At 38.2% G+C, this 6743-nt stretch overlaps 1 pseudogene; it reads right to left on the bottom strand.

Annotated features, from left to right (window-relative positions):
* Positions 1-4040: 4040 nt before the first annotated feature.
* Positions 4041-4379, bottom strand: LOC113182531 (calmodulin pseudogene; annotated as a pseudogene).
* Between the last annotated feature and the right edge of the window lie 2364 nt (positions 4380-6743).

The following is a 6743-nucleotide window of genomic DNA, read 5'->3' as shown; positions in this document are numbered from 1 at the left end:
TGTCCCTTTGACAATCACTCCACAGCCTTGGTAGGAGCCCTAAAGTTTACTTGGACTCCAAGATTTTCAATGCTAAAAATATAGTTGCTTTTTTGTTCTTTTGGGGGGTTTTGATACCATACATTTTACATTAAAAAATAGAGACTATCCCACCTCCTGTAGGGTATCTGTTAACTAGGTGGTGGTCTCCACAGCCTGAAACATGATTCACAACATGATTACAAGTGCTGGCTCTGCGTGTGACTTCACCCACAGGCTATATAGGTCTTGGGAAGTAAACATAGCTTTGTTCTTATGTCAGATATTCACTACATGCTGGCTAAGGCCAGGCACTGTGGAAAGGCTGTGATTTTTAAGTCCAACTACTTTTTTTATTCCCGTTTATTTTACACACACACACACACACACACACACACACAAACACATATATATTCTAATTAGTTACACATGAAAGTAGAATGTATTTGGCACATAATACATGAACTTCTTATTTGTCTGATTGTACATGATGTAGAATTACACAGGTCATGTAATCATAAATGCACATAGGGTAATCATGTCTGATCCATTCTACTATCATTCCTACCCTCAGGCTCTTCCCCTCCCTTCACTCCCCTCTGTCTAGTCCAAATTACCTCTATTCTCTGCCCCCCCCCATTGTGAATTATCATCCACATATCAGAGAAAACATTCCAGGCCAACTACTTTTAAATCTTTTCCCCACCTGATATTTCTCCCTTACCCCACTTTCTAAGTAATGTTCTTAGAAATATAGTTTGTAATTTGTTGGTTTTAAACTTTAGCTAATGCATTTCTGTCTACTAATCATCTCTTATTAAAATATTGGGCCAACAACTTGATATCAAGATAACAGTTTTATGGCTCCTAAAGTTTGTGGGAAATATGGCTTAGGTATAAATTCATATTACCAATCTCCTAAACAAAACAGATCTTTCCCCCATTTGCCTCGAAGTTACAGACAACACTGTTTCCCTTCTCATGAAAAATCTGTAGCAGAGGGACAGAGAAGAATTCATATTCCTCATAAGCAGGAAAATTACCAAAGAGAGTGGGAGAGGAAGGAAGTATTGGAATAGATATGCTTTACTCTTGTCCCCAAATGTACTGTTCATAGACTTCAGTCCTTCCTTGGAGGGGAGAAGGGGAGAAGCAGCTCTGAAGGCTCTGCTGGTCGTGTCATCCACAAGGAAACTTGCTGCATGGGAAACGTGCTCAGTTATGCATCTCAGTTCTAAACAGGTCAGGAGACATCTGGATCCAAACCAGAAAGTAGAATTTTGAGCAACTGGTTAAAGGAACCAGAAACATCGTAGTTGAGAATTTTATTTATGAATTTATTTATTGCCACAAGCCTGACTTATATTGCAATTGACTTGTGTTTTACCACTCAGAATCTTATTACCATATACTCAGGTTTGGGAGACCCAATTGTGAACATTATTGCAAAAATTCATGTTAAATTTTAAAAAACACACAAATATGAAGACAAAGCTATTGATATGATGAACATGAATTAGACTGAAACTTAGATTGAATATTCCATGAATGCTAAGCCCATATTTTCACTACATACTTACCCATCATCTAACTTGGGGTGTGGAGTCTGCTTGGCACCATTAAATGATTCTAGTGTTGTTATTAAGGCTCAGACTAGAAATGTAGTCCTGTGACCGATAATGAATTAAAGCTGTGTCTTAGGATTGTATCTGAAGCCACAGAACTAATCTTGGAGTCCTACAGAAAGGTCTTACTGCAATGGGAGGCTACACACAACACATAGGCATAATAGCATTAAGGGCTTCCAAGTGCAACTTGAAAAATTGGGTATTCACTTAACTCCATGGCCTGGGCAACAGATGAGATTGCCAACAGAACGATATTCTGTTGCATTTTTCTGACCTTTCAGGATCTAAATTTGCAACCTGCATCAATAAAACTTTTGGCACTGAATTCTATTGAAATCAAAGAGCAAAATTTCTGCCTCTTGTTACATGAACAGTTCTTGCTGACGTCAATGAGAGTTGTGCATGCATAACTGAGGGAAGATTTTGGCCTGGGCCATCGACATATGAGAACTGGCACACTAGGCTCACATTAGAACTCTCTCACTGGCCTTCTGATAACATGATCTACTCATTCCTTACTGTCTCCACATTGGGATCTGAGCCTTACATCTAACACAAAAATCGAAGCCAAATATACATGGAGGGTAGATGGGGTATAAGCCATGTGAGTGGGTCACTATTTAACTGCACATTTTACAAACAGATTCTGGGTCACCTCCTCTTGAAGTTTACTCAGCTTCTAATTTAGGCAGCCCATGAGATAGGCAAGGAAGGAATCATAACCTACTTCCACCTTACTGTTTGATTTCTGCCCTTAAGATTACACTGCCTATGCTAATGTCAGTCTCCTGCTGCTGGTATAGGAGATGCTACCAACGACATTCTGTGCCTGGGGCTGAGGAGGCAGCCCAGAAAGTATCTAATGGATAAATGGATTTTTGTAAGGCAAGAGACAATGGTTTGCGGTTACAAAGTGTGTCAAGCACAGCACTGTCTTATATTTATTAATTTATTTAACCCTCAGCAACCTTACCATATAGATTTATTCTTTGGTAAATGAGAAGACTATAGTGAAGTTAAAAAACTCAACAGATCTAAGTGGTGGAGCTGGGATTTGAATCCAGGACGTCTGGCTCCAGAGGTCAGACTGTTGTTCACTCTGTTAAGTGGCCTCAGTTAAAATATAGGAATTGTTTATCATTAATTAGTTATTAGTAGAGTAATGCTTATTGATAGCCAGACAATCCCACAGAGAAAAGAACATTTACTAATAAGAGCTTGCCAAGAACATTTACATGGTCTTCATTGTTTAAAAAAGGTTTTCTTTTTTTTGAACCAGAAATTTTTTATAATATGGGAAGTAATATTGTAATCTCCCAGACTAACCAAGTGTTGTAGTCTTGATAGTTTCAGTAGTAAGGGAGATGAATTTTGCAGTGAATTTTAGAGACAAATTTTACATACAGCACATTGAAACAAATTAACAAAAGTTACACAGCCCATTATCCCCTTCAGCTAATTTTTCATTTGGGTGCCTGAGTGTGTGTGTAGTTTTTTATTTGTTTGTTTGCTTGCTTTTTAAAGTTAAATGTACCTAGACTATGCTTTGGCAATGTTAGAAAGATTCTCATTACTACTTTTCTTTTTGGTACTGGAGTTTGAACCCAGAGATGCTCTACTACTGAGTCACATCCCCTGAAAGGTCTCTGGGTTCAAACCCTAGTACCAAAAAGAAAAGCAGTAATGAGGGTTTCACTAAGTTTCTGATGCTACCCTCAAACTTGAGACCCTCCTGCCTCAGCCTCCTTAGTCACAAGGATTTCAGGCATGCACCACCACACCCAGCCTCATAACTGCTTTTTTTCTTTGGTAAATTGTAATTTTTAAAAATTGAAAAACAAATATACAACTTGGAATGGATTTGAGGCAAATTGTGCCATAAGCAGATTTTCTTTAAGTGACTAAACAAAGTTTAAAAAGCAAGTAACAATAAAAGAAAATGTTTCTGGTACAAGACCAGCAGTACAAAAAAATAGTGTATGAGTACCTGGATAATCCACCTGATTTGCAACAGTGCAACTCTCAAGTGCACATTGTTGACTGTCCTCAGTCAATGCAACATGCTGGTAATTCCTAAAAAAATTTATTTTTTAAAAAGACATAACCCACATGTTCCCTCATTTGACCAGCTCCATCTAAGTTTGGATGTACAGAAGGGCTTAGATATATCCAGAGTAAGCCACATGCAACATTTTCCTTGATCAATTTTTCTAAAATAAGGTTTCAGGACAATGACAGTAAGATAGGGAAGAAAAAAAGGAGGAATGAAATCCTAATTACTATACAGGCATTTTTTTTAACAGTAGGGGAAATCTTTTATAGACAAATTACAGACAAAGAAAAGGCAAATAAACAATTTTGTACAAGAAATTTAACACATCCTGCACAATGTCTTCACTGTGCTGTCATCATTTGTATAAACTCTTCATAGTTTACTTGACCATCACCATCAACACCTGCTTCCCTGATCAGTTCATCAACATCTTCATCTGTTAACTTCTCTCCAAGATTTGTCTTTGCGCTGCGAAGCTCTGCTGCACCAATACAGCCATTGCCCTCCTTATCAAACACACAGAATGCTTCTCTAATTTCTTCTTCACTGTTTGTCTTTCATTTTTCTTGCCATCATTGTCAGAAATTCAGGGAAGTAAGTTATGCCATTACCATCAGCATCACTTCATTAATCATGTCCTGTAACTCTGCTTCTGTGGGATTCTGTGTAAGAGACCTCATTACAGTTCCTAATTCCTTTGTTGTTATAGTTCTATCACCATCCTTGTCAAATAGTGAAAAAGTTTCTTTGAATTCTGCAGTCTGCTCTTCAGTCAGTTGGTCAGTAGCGCTGCAAGCACTACCGGTTTCCAAGACCTGACTATACAACCACTTTTGTGGCTTTCTTGCTCCACTCTGACTCTCATAGCTGCTTTTGAATTTGGGTGGTAGCCATTTTCTCCTTTATAGGAGCATATCTACAAATACATATAACTTTATATATAAATATTCACTCTATATGGAGGTTCAAGAGACAAAGCTGCAACCAGAAGGTGGAACCATCTTGCTCCAAATCTTACTGGCAAGAGTGGAAAGAACATGATCTTTGTCTAAGAACTAATTCAATCTCTGTAGAGGAATTTCCAGCTCTGGCTTGGTTTTTGTGTTACCCAGGGTGCACCTTCAGAAGGCTGGTGGCTCAGCAGTAAACCTGCTTCTAATGTGGGACCCCTCATTGTCTGACTTAGGTAGGAATCCCTTACTTTGTCCTCCTGCACTCTGATCCCATCTTTCTCTGTAGCTCAGCATGCTCTTATCGTGCAGACATTGCTCATGGCATCAGGCAAGTGAGAGGCAGTAGATTCTAGGGAGACATCAACTTTTACTGCTTCCCATGATGCAAGGAAATCAAGAAACGGAGCACGAGAGAAGGGCAGTGGGGGTATTATTTTAGCAATCCTGAATTTGAGAAGATGGTAAATTTCAAGTCTTTGGTAGAGTGAGGAATATGATTTGTCTATGATGACATGACTCATGAATAACAGAGCAAGAACAAGAATCCAGGGTATTTAACCCCCAAATCCTACTCCCTTCATTTCAAACATCCTAAAACACAGAATAGGGCCAGAAGCTTAAAAAACTTCCACATATGAGACATATGTAAAACATAGGACCCTTCACTTTCTGAGTCTGTTTTATTTGGGCTTGTGTTTCTTAAACTTCTATCCCATTGGCAGGACATGCAACACACCACATAAGAAATAACATAGAAGAGACAACGTGCTGCTTCATTGTCCCTTAAAAATATGTCCAAATTCCAATTAAATTTTATAGTTCTTATATATTTTGACTACTTTTTTGTTTAGTTTTTCTTTTTTTTAAAGTTTTTTGAATTGATGCATTATAATTGTACACAAAAGTGGGCTTCATTGTTACACACGTGTATGTGAACATAACATAATCTGGTCAATTTCATTCCTCAATCCTTTCCCTTCCTCCACCCAGTTCCTCCTCCTCTGGTCCCTTTCCTCCACTCTACTGGTCTCCCTTCTATTTTTATGAGATCTGCCCCTCCTTTTCCTCCCTTTTCTACCTAGCTTCCACACATGTAAAATAGAGGACCTTTCACTTTCTGAGTCTTGTTTTATTTCACTTAACATAGTATTCTCTCAGTCCCACCCATTTTCTTGTATATTTGTCTCTACTTCTGTAGAATCCCTTTTGGAGAACATTTTCTGAGCTTGTTTTAACAATTTCAGAGTCAATCTATAAGACTCATCTTGGGCTTCTTTACCTAATGCAGGATTTATCTGTTATTCCACAATGATGGTCATCAGCTTCTATTTACATCCTTCCCAAGTTGGTGCACCTTTTGTCTCACAGTGTCTACTATATAATGATTAAATAGTTCTAGTTACTAAAATATGTATAGATTATACTAAAAATCTGTCTCTCAAGAACTTTGAGTCCCTAGATCTAGTTTTACTTTCTAGAGCAGAGATTTCAGACTGAGGTTTCATGGGTATCTCTTTCAAAACTGTGTTTTGTTTAGGCTCATTTTAAAAAAATAATGAGTCATTATTGAAGAAATTGAATGATTTCACATAAAAAAAGGGTTTCTGGCTCTTGTTGAAAAAGAAGGACCTTCAATGCTGCACCCACATTCCTATAAGGCAGGGCTTAGCTGGAAGTGGGTGGGTGCTGCCTTCTTTAGATGGACCATAAGTTCTCCTGTTCTCCACAGCCCTCCACTCCCTAGGGGTATCCACATCTTGAGGCTGAGTGTTACTTATTATTTATTATCATGCACACAGTGTTGTTTTTCTAGCATCTAGTTAGCTTCACTCCCTTATGTTACCTTTCTGAGTCCTAGAGGCGTGTATTACATTAGTGACCCTTGAAATTAGGCAGCCTGGAGCAAATTGCTTTATCTTCTACATGAAATACTTTTTAAAATCTACTCTGTTTTCAGTTCTCTTTTTCTAGGTACAAAGCTTTAGTTCCTTCTCTGGACTCTCTGTGGGCACCTTTTGAAACAAGGTACCAGAATCGAACACAGTGATGGAGAACTAGAACTATTATTATCCTTTTCAAAGTTAAAGGTGT

The sequence above is a fragment of the Urocitellus parryii genome, chromosome 9, assembly GCF_045843805.1.
Source record: "Urocitellus parryii isolate mUroPar1 chromosome 9, mUroPar1.hap1, whole genome shotgun sequence".
Taxonomy (NCBI): Eukaryota; Metazoa; Chordata; class Mammalia; order Rodentia; family Sciuridae; genus Urocitellus; species Urocitellus parryii.
The sequence above is the reverse complement of the archived record's forward strand: the minus strand, read 5'-3'. Positions and strand labels throughout refer to the sequence as shown.